The following is a 17,571-nucleotide window of genomic DNA, read 5'->3' as shown; positions in this document are numbered from 1 at the left end:
AAAAAAAAAAAAAAAAAAAAAAAAAAAAAAAAAAAAAAAAAAATTACCCAGTCTAAGATACTTTGTTATAGCCACCTAAACATACTGAGACAGTGTCAAAAGTAGACTCAACACCATTCTTTAAATGGGCATTTCCCTGTGTGTTCCTAAAACCAGGCCTTTTACAACAGAGGCAGACATTTATTCATTGAGAACCAGGGTGCCTGGATTCAAATTTTGGCCTGGCAATTAGCTAAATGCATGACATAGGTCAAGATGCTTCACCCACTGTACCTCAGGTTCTTTACTGGTAAAACGTGGGTAATAACTGTAACTGTCTCATAAAGTTGTTATGTGGATTAAATGAATTTATATACTTAGAACAGTGCTGTTCACATACTTACGTGTTTAATTATAATTTTGACTAATGAGTCTCAAGAAATAAAGGATAGAAGAAAAAATATTAAAATGGTCCTAAAAGAAATATTGGTGCATTTGGAAGACTGAAGAACATCATCAAAGTCCATAAAAAGGACTTTTATAAACCTTATAAAACTCATTTCACTCAAAGGATAACAGAGGTTGAATACCTTTAAGTAGGTTCAATATTGATTGATTGATTGAGACAGAGTCTCACTCCATCACAGAAGCTGGGGTGCAGTGGCGCCACATTGGCTCACTGCAACCTGTGTCTCCCGGATTCAAGCGATTCTTCTGCCTTAGCCTCCTGAGTAGAGTAGCTGTGACTGCAGACACGCAACTCCACGCCCGGCTAATTTTTGCATATATATATATATATATATATATATATATATTAGTAGAGATGAGGTTTCACCATGTTACCTAGGCTGGTTCCAAACTCCTCCAGCCTCGGCCTCCCAAAGTGCTGGGATTACAGGCGTGAACCAGTCCACCTGGCCCCAAAACTAATTTAGATAAATTCTTAAAGAGTGAGTGCATAGCCGGTCATTGGGAAAACTGATAACGATCTGTGATACATAATCACTTTTCTGAGGTGATAGGGAACCAAGAAACAGAACTTCTTGTCTACACATTAAAATGACTTTGGAAACTTAGAAAAATACCAGTGTCAAGGCCCTGCAGCAGAGCCTATTCAACCAAGATCTCTAGTGATGAGGCCCATGCACTTTTTTTTTTTTTTTTTTAAAGTTCTCCACCTGCTTCTAAGGGTGCCCCAGGGTTTAGAAACAACTCAGTCAGATTCTTAAGAGTAATTTGTCTTAACTCTTTCATCTTGCATATAATTTCCATTCTGTCATTCCCAACGAGAATTCCACTCCGTCATACCAGTCTCTCCTCATTTTTTCTGCTGCCTCTTTTCAGCGCGTTTCATTGTGGCTGCTGTCTGTCTGTTACAGCCTTCCCACGTGGGAGCCCCTGCCCCGCCCCCGGAGAAAATACATGTTCATCATTCAGGAAGTATTAGGCAAAATCGTAGCAGCATTAACAACAGCAATAATTAGTCGCGCCAATTCTCCCCAGGTCAGATCAGCAGAAACACTTGGGCTAGGATGCCCTCAGGACTATCCAACAAGTGGATGTACCACAGTGGCGTGGAAAGCTGCAGCGTTCTGTGTTGGCCAAGTGAAGTACAGACACCAAGCCGTAGCTACTAGGGAAAGAACGAAACGTCTTCGCTGCCAGTCGGCAGTCTGCTTTAAATATTCTGAATCTTTAATCTTAGCAGTATTATTTGTTTCTCCCGGAAAAACAAAATCTCCAAATACCAAGAAGCTGTTCTGCATCGCCAAAAGCTGCATAGGGGCAGGCTGCCAACAGGACTACCTGGACACACTGCAGTGGCGTCTCTAGGCAGGTTCCTTTAATCTGCTTTAGCTTGTGCTAACTCCTCACTGCGGTGCTGCTCCACAGCCAGCCCCCGCGCGCAACCCTCCCCGCGCCCGCTAGGCTGCAGAGCTCCAGTCTGCCGCCCACGCCGCCTTCTAGCCGCAGTGCGCGGCCAGGGCCTTGGACGCGCCTGCGCGCGAGCGGGGGAGGGCGGGCCGCAGCCTGAGGAGGCGGGACAGGCCCTCGCGGTGTGCAGCTCATTGGCTTTCTCTTGCAGTCCCCGCCTCCGAGCGTTCGAGGCGGCGGGGCGGGCCACGTCAGACAGCCGGCGCTAGGCTGAGCTTGTGGCAGAAGGGAGGTAAGCCGTGCGGGGCGGCGGGCTGCCACGGCTGCCACCGCTGCTGCCTGCTAGAGAGCCGCCGGGTCGCGCCGCCTGCGGCCCGGTCGGCTTGCATGGGTTGCGGCTGCGGCCCTGCGGGGCTGGGGCTGCTCTGGGAGACGGGGCAGTGGAGCATGTGGCGGCAGGGCCGCGTAGCGGCGGAGGGCAGGTCCTGCTGTTTGCACTCGTCCGGCCCTGCCGGGGCTCTGAGCTCCTGGAGGGCCAGGCCTTCTGAGGTTACGGATCTCCGAGATACCTGGGCAGGGCTCGCTCTGGTGGCTGCGGTGGGACTTAGTGGAATCCCGACTCGGAAGCCGGTCGGCGGGATCCTTGCATACTTAGCTGCAGCAGGTTGCAGTCGTCCCACTCTCTCCTTCGACCGGTTCTCTAGTTGGGGGCAGAGCAGGAGATTCTGGCCGCGTCCTGCCTGGCCTGGGGTGACTGTCTCTTTCTCATTCCCGGTGACTCACTCAGATCGTGTCCACTTATAATGCAAAGGCTTATGGGTGAGCAGGGCCTGTTTTCAGCCTCTTAGTTCTCTGGCTCTGTCCGCACTTGCGGAAGTTACCTGAAGAAATACTATATATATATTTTGAAATTTTCGCAGCAGATAACGTGGGGAGACATGCAGTTGTGTTGCATTTACCCTTCATCAGTTTTAGTTTCAGTTGTGGCGTCCTGATCTCTCAGTGTGGTTCCTGAATTTGGAGCTTTTGAAATCAGTGAAATCATCCTGCCAATTTCATGCATTCATTCATCCATTCCAAACTTTTTTGATGGATTAATGATGGTCAGCCTCATACCAGATACTAAGATTGGCATTTCCTGCGTTTTCTTCCAGTTTATATGCCAGTTTTATTGTCTAGATTTGAGATGGGTTTTTTGTTGTTGTTGTTATTTTCAGGTTCTAGTATCCCTTAAACCATGGTGGCCCTGAGGGGTAATCCTGATAACTGTATCAGTAGTGACTCCAGGTTTCAGTGGTCTATCTGTAAGAAGGGGAATGGATTAGTATAATTTTGAGATTTTCAAGGAGAGGAGGGGTAGATGGTGTGTTTCCTGAACCGTGTTAGCAGTTAGAAAGTAACTATTTTAAAAACACAGGATGTATTTAATATTATGTTTTACTGTGTCAACGAACATTGTATCCATCCACATTCACTTTTTGACTAGCAAGCAAGTGCATGTTTGCAATTTTGATTCACATCCAATTCCTGTGTTGAAAGCACTGTGACTCATCTAAATTTTGAAATGTAGTAATCACGAGCTATTTAATGTTACGTACAAAGATATGGTATTGAAACAATTGCATAAAAATGCAATTTTCAAAGCATTTTGACTTGCTTTGATAGATTAGTGGAAGCTAAAACCTCTACCTTGATTATTGGCTTACTTAATCAGTGCTAGGTAGTTACGATTGCTTGGCTAGTATTTATCAATATTGTGTCTATTTTAACATTTATTTCATTAATCTGAAATTTATTGGATTTTAGCTGATTGTTGCCTCCAGTAGAGGCCTGATAATCAAAAGACCAATAAATAGTTTGAGATCAAAATTTTCATGGAGATGTAACAAGAGTTTTTCATTTGTTGATTGACTGCTGATACTTACCAGTAAATCGTTTGGCCTTTTTCCAGGTTTAAAAGGATTTTTAAAACAGTTAGTCTGAGACATAGTATTGTTAGCTTCATAATACTTTTGGGATATTGTCCACAAATCATTAGTTGAATTAAATTTTATATATCACTATTAGAAGTTTAGGAAATTTAAGAAAATATAACTTAAAAATTTTGCATTTGATACTTTTTTTTTTTATGGAGACAAATTGTCACTCTGTCACCAAGGCTGGAGTGCAATGGCACGATCTCTGCTCACTGCAACCTCGACCTCCCGGGTTCAAGTGATTCTCCTGCTTCAGCCTCCCAAGTAGCTGCGATTACAGGCACATGCCACCATGCCTGGCTAATTTTCGTATTTTTAGTAGAGATAGGGTTTCATCATCTTGGCCAGGCTGATCTTGAACTCCTGGCCTCAAGTGATCCACCTGTCTTGCTGCTGCATCTTTCAGTTCTAGAAATGAACCTGATCAAGATTGGAAGGTTAGTGGGGGAAAATTCAAGAATTGAGGACATTAGCATTTTAGTGTAAAAAAAACACAATAAGAAATACAATTATAATTATATTTGGAGGAAATATAAGGAAATAATAGTGTCAGGATTATTACTGAGTTTATAGCAAAACTTGATCTTAATCAGTATTTCTTGACATATAACAATAAACTTAGCTTACGTACAAAAAGAAAATCAGGGTGATAATTTAAATTTTGATCAAGTGGGTAGTACCTATTAGCAGATGAGAAATCTATAGATCTAGAGATGTATGATATAATAAGGTATAGTATAGTTATATGAGTATAATATAATTCTGTGATTCACAGTAATAGATTAAATGGAGGTTGTGTTGCTATTTCCACGTAATAAGAAACATGTTTTGCTTAGCTGATAGGACAAGGAATATTTGCGAATTTCCCCTATGTAAATGATTTGAAACAACAAAGCTTTAAGTGATGTGGAACAGCCCATCTATTTTCAAACAATGGATTGAAATATAGTTTTTATAACCCCCAAGTACTTATGGTCTCATATTGGAAGTAATAAAATTTCATTTATGATTTTAGAAGTTTGTATTGGTTTTCATTTAATTAGCCTGAGTTACTTTAGTTTTATATATTTTGAAGATGTTTCAAAACCCTTGACTTTACTGTATAGTTTTCCATTGTTCTTGATGGGAAAACATTTCTTTAGGCCAAAGGGAGTTGAGAATCCAATTTGCATAGATAGTCAGTTTATTACTATTATTTATTTAAAGCTTTATCTTTTCACTTGCCTGGGGACCAATGAAGCATTCCACTGAAGCTCCTAAACTGAAGATTTCAGTTCTTTCTAGTACCTTCGAATGTATCTTCTAAGCTCCTCTTGGTCAGATGAGTTCTTGCTAATTTGACTGATAAGTGTGTTGAACAAATGTAATATAGTAATTTTGAATGTTGTAACTGTAGTTTTATTATGAAGTTTTTTGGTTTCCAGAGTGTATCTTTCCCTTCTCTCGTGACAAGTCTTTCTACTTGGCCTACCTGCTTTCATAATTTACACTTAAGTTTTACCCTGTTTCACAATCATTGCACATGTTGGTTTATGTAACCAAACCTAGTTTTAGTATATGCTATTAGGGCATACACATGGGGAGGAATGGAGGAAACTTTTTATTAAATTTTTTAAATTGTTGAAACATTTAAATGCAATTTTTAAAGAGTCATAATTATTAAAGGTATTATATTCATCATTTATTATTTATTCCTTCATTCACCAAAGACAGCAACTACTTTGGTGCTAGGTCCCTAGCTTTTCTTTAAGGAACTTACAGTATTACATGGACACCATAAACAAGGCCAAAATACAATGAGATAAAGATTATAATTTAGTTGTTCACATAGCGTACAGTGGGGGATAGAAGAAAACTGTGTGCAGGGTTCGAGAAGATTCAGAGAAGACTTATGGAAGACTTTTCCTCTGAATTGAAGTTTGAAAGTAAGTAGGAATTAGCTGGTAAGGTTAGAGGATAAGACATTCCAGGCACAAGAAAGCAGTGAGGACAAACAGGTAGGTTAGAGACAGAATATAGACCCTTCATGTGTTAGGAGAGAGAATAGAGAGTTGAACTTTAAAAAGTAAACAAGGGGTAAATGATGATAGCTCTCTTCCCACAATGTTAGCCATTTTGAGCTTTATTCTGGAGGCTATGGTGATCCATGAGTAATAGATTTTAAGTGGAAGAAAGTTAAGATCAGTTTCTTGAGGCAGTGTGAGGAATGAATTATAATGGAGTAAGGCAAACATTTCCATTAGACGGGGCAGAACTCTGAAAATGCAGTGGTACTTGAGAGAACAGGATGGATTTCAGGTATATTCAGGTGATTGAGTTAGTGGCCAGATGGATGTAGGGGATGCAGAAGTGATGGAGTCAAGGATACCTCTTAGGTTTATGACTTCCCAAGATAGGAATCACATAAGGAATGTCAGATGTATGGGGAGAATAAAATCAGTAGTCTTGGGCATGGGTTTGGGTCACACAGTTGGTGCTGTTCAGTGGGCATTTGGTTGCTTTGGTCTGGAGATAAAGAGAATTCTAGGCTGGAGATAGAGATTAGGATGCTATCAACTTATAGGTAGTTAAAACAGTGTGAGAATGGATGATGCCTAAGAGCAAGCTTGTAGAACAAGAATAAAACAGAAGGGAAACCCTGGGAAACACCACCCTGTAAGAAAGATGACCCAATAAAAAAGAGGGAAGGAACAGCCTAATGACAGTGTCCAGAAGATAAGGAGGGAGAGAATCCAAGAAGAGACTAGTCAGATGCCATTAGGGAATAGAAGAGAGGGCAAACTGCAGATTTTGGAAGGTTTCCCAGATAGGCCAGGATCATTAATTTGTAATAATACCAGTACATATGATTGTGTGACTTTTGGCAGCAAAATTCACTAGAACCAGAGATGATGAATAGTTGGATTGATATAATATTTGGATTTTGTTATGTGCATATGGTAAGAATGCAAAAGAGTTGAAAATATTGATGAAAGAATGGTCAGAGTGATGGAATGTAAAGTTTAGACTGGTTACGGATGGTAACAGAGTCAGGAGGAGCTGAGAGATTGAGAGAACATAATTGGTTCAAAGGATTAAAAGTCTGGATGAAGTAAATATACAAGTGTTTGTAGCTAAAAGGGAGATAACTTTAAAAGGATAGAAATATTCTGTGGTCAGAGTAGAATATTGGAATTTAAGATTTTTAGGGTGCAGATGGTGTATAGGGTTTGGCTGTTCATACAGATGGTAGAAACAGAGATGTTCGGGAACAATGAGGCTGGTGGTGTGTTGGATGAATTCCTCACCTAGACACTGACCCCAGATGACTGTGGAACCCAGGGAGGAAAGGCAGAATGTGATCCTAATTGCTGAGGACTTAGATTGCCTATGGTGGTCATCAGTATATATGAGAGATGAAGATACTTAGATGTTATGCCCTCAAAGGTACAGGGGATGGTGATGGGTTGGGGTAAGTGGTCTGGAAACATTCCTCTGGGCCTATGATTAGCATGATTAGCTTTTGCTGATGGGGGGCACCAATGCAGGGGAGTTTAGCTTCTATTAGGCCTGGGAGGTATGGGGAGCATCTAGTGAAGAGGCTGAGGATATAAGAAAGCTGGTTGACTATGATATCATTGTAAAAGCTTGGGAAGGAATCAGAAAGGGAGGAAAGATTATTTAGAGGAGAAGAGGACAGGTTGGAAAGAGGTTAGATTTGGTTATAAGGGTGACAGCGCTTTTCTGAAGTGTATATGGCTAGCTTTTAGCAGTTGGGACTTTAAGTTTTGATGAAGCTTTCTGTTGTCAACATTACTCATCAAGTCATAGTTTCTCTTGGAGTAGGGCAGTTGGCATAGTACTGTTTCTAAATTTAAAAATAACATATATGTCTCCAGTGAATATTTGTGTTATCTGTTGGAGAAAGCATGGACAGTGTGGCCTATTTGCCTTTATGTACCTTTTCCTGACCTTTGAACTCCCAAAATACTTTTGCAAATACATTTCATCATGTGTGCCAATTCTTATCTATTGGTAGAATTAGAAGGTTATGTTGATTATTTTTAGGACAATTCTGGGCCCAGAGGTATAGAAAATGCTTTGATGTGAATGAAAATTGCCATGAATGTGGGAGGTGGGCATACCTGCATTTACCTAAGATTTTCATCTGTTGTTTTCTGACCCAGAGTCTGTTTCTAAGGACAGCTCCTCACTCATGCAGTAGGTTTCATTCCTTTACCTTCCCAAGGATTTAGCTCTAGCATCCCTCTCTCTAACCATTGCATTTCCCCTCCTTTCAGTATGCCAGTATGCTAATATTTTTCCATGTTAAAATAATAGCTTTTGACCCCATTCCTGCTTAAGCCACTGTACAATTTGTTACCCCCTTCAGTATAACTATACTTGTTTCTAATTACTTTCCTTCTATTCTTTCTTAAACCTACTTTAAACAGGCTTTTTTCTCTCACTTGTATCAAAAAATTGCTCTTCTAAAAGTCATTGTTGACTTTATTTTTCATCTGGAGACAGAGTCTTGCTCTGCTGCCCACACTGAAGTGCGATGGTGTGATTATAGCTCACCACAGCCTTGAACTCCTGGGTTCAAGGGGTACTTCTGCCTTGGCTCCTGAGTAGCGAGGACTGCAGATAGGCACCACCATCACTGGCTAATTTTTCTATTTTTTGTAGAGGTGGGGACTTAGCATGTTGCCCAGGCTGGTTTTGCACTTCTGGCCTCAAGTAGTCCTCCTGCTGGGGCCCAGAGTACTGGGATTGCAGGCGGAGGCACCATGTCTGGCCCTTGCATTTTCCTCAGTCTAAAAGTCTGTTCAAAAATTTTACCACTCAGTTGACCTGTCAGCATTTTTTTGAGATAGCTAGTCATTCTCTGCTTCTTTATTTTTGTTTTTCTTTTCTTTTTCTTTCTTTCTTTTTTTTTGAGACAGAGTCTCACTGTGTCAACCAGGCTGGAGTGCAGTGGCACAACCTTGGCTCACTGCAGCCTTCATCTCCCTGGTTCAAGTGATTCTCCTGCCACAGCCTCCCAAGTAGCTGAAATTACAGGCATGTGCTACCACAGCCAGCTAATTTTTGTATTTTTATTAGAGACGGAGTTTCACCATGTTGGCCAGGCTGTTCTCGAACTCCTGACCTCAAGTGATCCACCCTCCTTTGCCCCCAAAGTGCTGGGATTACAGGCATGAGCCACTGTGCCTGGTCCACTCTCTGCTTCTTAAAACGCTTTCTTCCCTTACTAGCAGAGATGCCACAATTCCTGGTTTTTCTTTTACCTCATTTTCCCTTTTTAGATTCCTTTGCTGGTTCTTCCTTATCTTTCTGATAAGAGGGCTGTTAACATTGGAGTGCTTCAGGGCTCAGTCATTAGACTTTATGCCTCTGGATCATATCATTCAGCTTTTATATGTTAGCTTTATTATTATTATTAATTTATTTATTTTTTGAGATGGAGTCTCCCTGTCACCCAGGCTGGAGTGCAGTGACACTATCTCAGCTCACTGCAACCTCTGCCTCCTGGGTTCAAGTGATTCTTCTGCTTCAGCCTTTCGAGTAGCTGGAACTACAGGCATGCACCACCACGCCAGGCTAATTTATGTAGTTTTAGTAGAGAGATTGGTCAGCCTGGTCTCAAACTCCTGACCTCAAATAATCTGCCCACCTCGGCCTCCCAAAGTGCTGAGATTACAGTTGTGAGTCACTGTGCCCGACCTAAATAATAGCTTTAAGTACTAGTAATACCGTACTGGCCTTGAAATTTATGTTTTCAGCCTGGCCTTCTCTTGAATTCCTGACTCCTTATATCCAGTGCCTACTCAGCATTTTCTGTTTGGATGACTAATATATATTTCAAACTCAACTCCTGAATTTCCTTTTTTAACCTATAATGTTCCCTATCTCAGTTAACAGAAACTGCATTCTTTTCATGACATAGGCTAAAAACCTGGGTATCATCCTTGACTCTTCTTTCTCTCACTATCTATATGTACTGTTACTTTGGAAAGCATGTTGGCCATACCTTCACAATGTAATTAGAATCCAAGTACTTGTGACTACCTGTGGCTCTCACCCTAGTCTAAGCCCCATTGTTTATGCTCTGGATCTTGCAATAGCCTTTGTATTAGTTATTTATAGTTACCTACCCCCAACATTTTGTGGCTTAAAGCAGCAGTTATCTATTAGTTTGTGATTCTGTGGTTGGCAACTTAGGTTGGGCTTGGGGTAGATGGGGGAAGCTCTTTTGCTCATCTTGCCCATGCTCACTCATGTAGTGACGGGGACTGGTAGGTTTGGAGGCCTCAGCTGAGGTGGCTTGTCTCTGCTCCACGTGGTTCAGTAAACTATCTCATGTTTATATTTCTTTACACGGTGGTCTAATGGAAGCAAGAGAACAAGAGGAAACTACGTGGGCTTTTGAGGCCTAGACTTAGAATTTTACCTGCTGTTGGTGAGAGTAGGTCACAAGGTCAAGCCAGATGAAGGGGATAGAAAATTAGTTTACTTTTTTATGAAGGGAGCAGCAAAGTCACTTTGTAAAGAGGTTTGTATACAGAGATTGGGAGCAATAGGAGGCTATTTTTTGCCGTCCATCCTGTCCTTCTAACAGATTGCTTCTGTTTCCCCCTACAGTATTGTTGGAACCACAGCCAGAGTGATTTTTTTTAAAACATGAGTTAGATCTCTTCTCTACTCCCAAACCTCCAGTGGCTTCCCGCTGCCACCCAAAGTAAGACAGTCTTGGAATTGTACTTTGAGGACATGATCTGACACTTCTGTTCCCTCTCCAACTTCTTTTACAACCACTCTGTCCCTCTCTCGCTTAATCTGCTCAAATTAGCCTCTTTGCTGCTCTTGGAACATCCAAGGCATGCTTTCCCCATGGCTTTGGCTCTGCTACTCTTTCTGCCTAGAATCTTCATTTCTAAGATGACGAAACTGCTCTTTTACCCCCTTTATGTCTCCTTGAGTAGTTCCACAGTAAGCCTTTCTCTGACCTTCCTTTTAAAAATAGAAACCTCTCTCTAATGCTGTCTCTCCCCCGCCCTGGTTTACTTTTATCCACAGCACTTATCTTCAGAAATGCTGTATAATTTACTATTTTGCTTATTTTTGTCTTCCCTCTATTAGGAATGTAATCTATAAGGGCAGGGATTTTTCTCCATATTCCCAGTATACAAGATAGGCATCTCATAACTATTTCTTGAATGAAGGAATGAAAGGTACTACAACCTTTTTCAGGCTTAGGTATCTCTTCTATTCTGTATGGAAAAGCTCTGGGCCATTATCTGAGGAAATTCCTGGCCTCCGTCACAAGTACTTTTGCAATATCTATCTATCATCTATCTATCTGTCTGTCTGTCTGTCTGTCTGTCTTTCTGTCTGTCTGTCTGTGTCTGTCTGTGTGTCTGTCTGTCTAGAGTCTTGCTCTGTTGCCCAGGCTGAAGTACAGTAGTACGATCTTGGCTCATTGCAACCTCTGCCTCCCAGGTTCAAGTGATTCTCGTGCCTCAGCCTCCAAAGTAAATGGGATTACAGACGCGTGCTACTATGCCTGGCTAATTTTTGCATTTTTAATAGAGACTGGGTTTCACCATGTTGTCCAGGCTTGTCTCGAACTCCTGACTTCAAGTGATCTTCCCATCTTGGCCTTTCAAAGTGCTGGTATTATATAGGTATGAGCCACCGTGCCCAGCTGCAATCCATTTTTTAAAAGAATACTTGACCAAGTATTCTTCCACATCCATATTCTAATTTATGCTTTGCAAGAAGACTATCATGCTCTCTTATCAACTATATGTGATACTTTTTCTTGGTACTTAATAGCAACCTCTTTGAGTTGTAAGTCATAACATTTTTTGTTCAAAGCAAAGCTGAAGCGGTATGTGAAAGGAATAGAACATTTTAAAACCTTTTCTAAGGCCTTAGACATTCTCTCCACCTCCAAATATATTACTGAGAACTTCAGATACATGTTTTAATATTCAAAATAAAGCTATTTTACATTTGAATTTATAGTGTACTCTTATTATAAAGTCAGTCTGAACCATGAAGCTATTATAAGGAGCATAACATTGAAATGAATGATTATGAATAAAAATGATAATCTATGTGCCTCAGCCTCCAATTTATTTTTGTATTGTGATTTTGTATTTTGGTTTTGTTGCAGACCATTAAGGAAATCTTCATCCATGCAAATTAGCAGTTGAAAATGGTAATAATTTTTTTTGACAGTTCACATTGCAATCTTACAATCTCTGGTTACTTTTATTCTGTTTCATTTTAAAAAATGTCTTTCTGTGGAAAATTTAAAACAAACACACATTAATAGGGAGTATAGTAAATGAACTTAATTTCAACAACATCAACATTTTGTCAATCTTGTTTTTCTCTCTAACATTTTTTTCTCCCTAGCTTTTTTTTTATTTTTTAAATAATTGTCTTTAACTAATAAGGACTTCTTAAAGTGTAATTACTATGTCATTAATCAACCCTAACAAAATTAATATCAGTTACTAAATGTTATCCAATATTGTCCATATTCGGAATTTCTCAGTTGTGCCAAGGTTGTTTTAGTAGAATTGGTTTTTGAAATCTGAGTCACATAAATTTCCCAAATATAATATAATTTGGTTATTATGTCTGTTTAGTCACTTATTCTGTACAATCCCTACACTCCTTCTTTTTCCCATGTCATTGATTTGTTGGAGAAATAGAGGCCTTTGTCCTGCAAAGTGTCCCAAATTCTGGACTTGACCCATTGCTCTGCAAGTGGCATTGTCCTGGAAGAGGTGCCTTCTCCCTTATCTCATATAATTTCTTGTGAATTGGTAATTAAATGCAGAGAGCTGTGTGTATTAGTGGCATTTTTTTTAGGTAAGAGTATTCTTACAAAAGTCTGTGTATATCCTATACCATCACCTCATAAGGATACAATGCGTGGTATTCTTACTTTTAGTGATGCTAAGGTGAATCAATGGATTCAAGTGGGGTCATCCCGATCTCTCTAATATAAAGTTCCCTGTCTTCCTTTAACTTAATAGTTTTACAGTTGATGATTCATTCACAAATCAAATTATATATTAACAAAGTAACTTCATATTGGTAAAGATTTTTCTTAAAGACCTAAGTATGCTTTAATTTTTTCTTTCCTCATGTTTCTTTACACAATACAACCAATTTTTTCTTGCCCCCTCATCTTACATTTGACATATACACAATGCCTTCAGTACATGTTGAACATTTGACATAAAGCCTGTAAGGAGATATGAAATGGGACGGACAATAAGGAAGGCGAGGTAGGGAAGTAAGGATTATCTCACTTGCCTGTCTCCTCTCCTTCTCTCTCTCTCACTGGTTTCAATTTATAATATTTTAAAAGCTGTGCTGAATAGGTATGAATTAGAATGCCACTGAGGCCTTACGGGGATTGTAAAGTGGATAGGACTGGGGCAGGTGTTGACTGCAACATTGGTGTTAGGTATGAATTGAATGTAAATCCAGGCTGCAGCTAAGCACACATATTTTAACATTTGTTGTGTGTAGTCAAGATTGGCTCCAAATAAAATTAAGAAGCAGATGAAGCTTATACAGTCTGCATGTGGCATCCTTTTATCATGTATCTTTTCTTAGCTGATGTGGACAAAAGTAAATTGTACTCCAAGAATTTAGGAGACTCATGCATTGCTGCATTATTTTAGAAACAGATGAATGATTCCTTTGACCTTTGCATCTTAGTGTATGACTCCTTCGTTCTTCCAGCTATCTGAACCCCAAACTTTGGAGTCACCCAAAACTAGTTTGAATGTCATTCTGCATCTAGTCCATTAGCAAATCTTATCAAATATTTCTGAAATACTTAGAACTGCAGGCATGTACCCTTTGACTGAATGGAGACCTAATGTGTATATAACATGGTGACTATAGTTAATGATAATGTATTGCATAGTTGAAATTTACTAAGAGAGTAGATTTCAAGTGTTGTCACCACACACACACACATGCACACACATACCACACACAAAATGGTAACTAGATGAGGTGACAGATATGTTTGATTTTGGAAATCATTTCACAGCGTATACCTATATCAAAACATCTTGTTTTGTACTCTAAATACACAGTTTTTACTTGTCAGTTGCTATGATTTGAATGTTTGTCTCTTTCAAAACTCACGTTTAAATTTAATTGCCATTGGCCAGGCACTGTGGCTCACGCCTCTAATCCCAGCACTTTGGGAGGCCTAGGCAGTTGGATAGCTTGAGCCCAGGAGTTTGAGACCAGCCGTGGAAACATGGCAAAACCCCATATCTACTAAGAAAATACAAAAATTAGCTGGGTGTGGTGGCACAAGCCTGTAGTTCTATCTACTTGGGAAGCTGAGGTGGTAAGATCGCTTGTGCCCAGGAGGTTGCAGTGAATTGAGATCATGCCATTGCACTGCAGCCTGGGCGACAGTAAGACTCTGATTAAAAAAAAATAATAATTAATTTCCATTGTAACAGTATTAAGAGGTGGGACTTTTAAGAGGTGATTGCCATGAGGTCGCTACCCTCAAGGGTGAGATTGGTGCCAATGTAAAAGTTGGCTGTCTCCTGCCCTCTGTGTCTGCACTTCCACTGTGTGATGATATAGCACGAAGACCCTCCCCAGGTGTTCACACCTTGATGTTAGACTTCCCAGCTTCCAGAACCGTGAGCCAATAAGTTTCTGTTCTTTATAAAATAATCCCAATCTCAGATAATCTGTATAGCAGCAAAAAACAGACTAAGACATCAATCATACCTCAGTAAATCTGGAAAAAAATAAACATCTAAAGTCTGATCTCTTCCCACCATTTCTACTGCTATTACCCTTGTCCGAGGCAACCTGATTTATCTCCTCGATTATTGAAGTAACCTATCTGGTCTCTTTTTCTTTTTTTTCTGTCCTTGCCCTCTTATGGTCTGTCTATTCTCTCTAGAAGCCACAATGATCTTTTAAAAATATCAGTCAAATATGCTGTTCCTCTTTCCCAAACCCCGTAGGACTTCCCATCTCACTGAGAAACATTCAGAGGCTCCCAGCACCTTGTAGAGGCTTACATGATCTTGGTTTCTGCTTCATTCTGGAATCTCTCACTGCCCAACTTGCTGACTTGTACCAGCCAACACTGGTGTCCTTGGTCTTTCCTAAACTTGCCAAGTATACTTCCATCTCAAGGTCATTCCTTCTGTTTGTAATGAGCATTACTTCCTTCAGGTGTCTGTTCAAATGTCACCTATCAGAGAGACCTTTTTTATTCTTTGACAGATGCTAAAATGTTTAAAGACCTCCCTAAAATTTACTTATTGATGACTAAAATTTAGATTTTCTTGGATTATGTTGTATATGAATTTGGAAAATTAAAATAAGAAACTATTTGTACTGTCTTTCAAGCAATTAAAAATACCCGCTAGACTGAGGCTAACATACTTGATTAAAATGAGACTGGAGGATGTTGAACACACTGGAGGAACAAGATTTTTTTTCAGGCGCAGACGGATTAATCTCCTGGCAAACAATTTAGAATCAAAGGTAATTCTGTTAGCTTACTTGTCTGGAACTCTGCAGGACCATTACAGCTTTTAATAACTCAAAGTTGTGATTTTCTCATTAAATAGTTCTGAATAAGTGGCATAATTGGATCAAGTTAGACTTTTTTTTATCTTGGTGTGTGCTGTAGTGAAACCACCTCTTTAGAGAATGATAAAAGACCATGGTTTCAAGTGAGTAAATAAGATCACTTTTTCTTAATTGCAATTAAGAATTTTATCTTTTAATTTGAAGAGACTTAATAATTTCTTTGTAATTTGAAATAAGTAATGTATACCCCATTGTAAGAACAAAATTAAAAGTAGCAAAGGGGGAATACAGTAGGATACATAATCATCCCTCATCCTGTTATTCAGAAATGACACTATCAACACTTTTGCCTATTTGTTTTTTTCTTAATTCTGTATTTGTCTCTATGTTACACACATGCACACATATATATACACATATTATATATACACTATATATGTATGTGTGTGTATATGTGTGTGTATATATACATATATAAAAATATACACACGTGTGCACGCGTGCACACACACACACACACACACACATTTATTTATTTATTTTTATTCAGAGTCTTGCTCTGTGACCCAGGCTGGAGTGTAGTGGTGCAATCTTCGGCTCACTGCAGTCTCAACCTCCAGGGCTCAAACAATCCTCTCACCTCAGCCTCCTGAGTAGTTGAGACCACAGGTGCCTGCCACTGTGCCTGGCTAATTTATTTTTTGTAGCAATGAGGTCTGACTATGTTGCCCAGGCTGGTCTTGAAATCAGCCTCCCAAAGTGTTGGGGTTACAGATGTGAGCCACTGTGCCCGGCTTATATTTTAAACTTTGTTGTATTCATGGTTGTATGCAAGAATTTCTCAAGTTTTTTTTATTGTAAACTTTTTTTTTACATTATTAAAACTCTTTACAAATGTTATTTTAAATTACTGATCAATATTCTATCTGCATCATTCTAGTTTAGCTTTTAGATTTACCTGTGAATACTTTTGCACAAAGTATGTTTGATTTTACTTTTTATTTTTTGATTCTTAACCTCACTTTTAAAATGGGAGCTGAATAGAACTTGAAGAATGTGTGCCACAGTTTGGGATATAGCCAAGAAGTGTCAGATGGTAAGATCAAATGTAAGTGGTACCCAGATTGCCCAGCTCCATAGAGTAGTTTAGTTTTTGGCCTGTGTCAGACTTTCGGCTTCATGCTGCTGAAGTTCCCCATGGAATTGGGTATAGTGTATGGGAATTGGGGAGACTTTGTGGTTCTGGGAAACATGCTGGTCCTGCCTTATTCCTGTGGCTTTGTTCCTGAGCTGATCTGACATTTGAGAACCCTTTCTATCAGTTTGGAAGTAAGCCAGATTGGGAGCAATTTTTTAGATAGTGTTTGAATTTGGGCTGAAAGGCAGAAGTAGTCCTTGAGGGTGAAATGAAACTCTTGAACCTTGGCTTCATTGTAAGTTGCTGGTCTGTGGAATGGCTGCTGCTGTTTATCTAGTCAGTCATTTATTTATAACTAAGTGTTGAAAAGTTCCATTAAACCTGTATGTATGAAAATCGTATGTACTAGTTTTAACATTTGTGAAATTAAAAAAAATTATGAAGAGCTACATATTATATCATGACCTCTTCTTCTTTCTCCTCCTCCTCCATCTTTGTTTAAATATAATTCTTAAATTAACTTTATCTCAAAGACATTCTACATACTGTGCCCTGTCAGTTGGATGTCAGCATTTTACTCCAAGATCCTCTTTTGATTCTTGAATATGCTGCTTGATATTTCCATGCTTACGTGAAAGGATTTACTAATGAACCCCTGCCCAGGATGGTTGCAAAGGTTAACTAATATCTGATTATTAAGCACCCTACCAATAAAAACAGCCATGAGTAATAGAAGATGAGTAAATGTTACTTTTTTTAAAATAAGAAATTATTTAAAATTCCGTTTATTCCAGTGGGAAATACACAGAGGTGACACTATGGGTTTTTAAAGGATTGTAATACATAACAGATTAAGCACATAGCTATGATAAATAACAGCTAACAGTGGAAGGATTCATGTAAAATGTATGTTGTATTTAAGTAACAAAGACTCATTTTCCATCTCTTAGATTTAGCTGGAAACAGTGAAAAAAGTCTTGTTAGCTTTTGCATGTGTTTTTGACTTTT

General features: G+C 39.5%; 1 protein-coding gene across 1 annotated transcript in view; it reads left to right on the top strand.

Annotated features, from left to right (window-relative positions):
* The first annotated feature begins 2,105 nt into the window (after positions 1-2,105).
* LOC108284002 (focadhesin-like) overlaps positions 2,106-17,571 on the top strand; it is a 36,619-nt gene continuing 21,153 nt past the window's right edge. The window contains exon 1 of the mRNA XM_017500641.2: positions 2,106-2,146. The gene's annotated coding sequence lies outside the window, so the exon portion shown is untranslated. The remainder of the gene's footprint in view (positions 2,147-17,571) is intronic.

The sequence above is a fragment of the Cebus imitator genome, unplaced genomic scaffold (genome assembly GCF_001604975.1).
Source record: "Cebus imitator isolate Cc_AM_T3 unplaced genomic scaffold, Cebus_imitator-1.0 Scaffold267, whole genome shotgun sequence".
NCBI classification, from domain to species: Eukaryota; Metazoa; Chordata; class Mammalia; order Primates; family Cebidae; genus Cebus; species Cebus imitator.
This window is presented reverse-complemented; position numbering and strand designations above follow the sequence as displayed.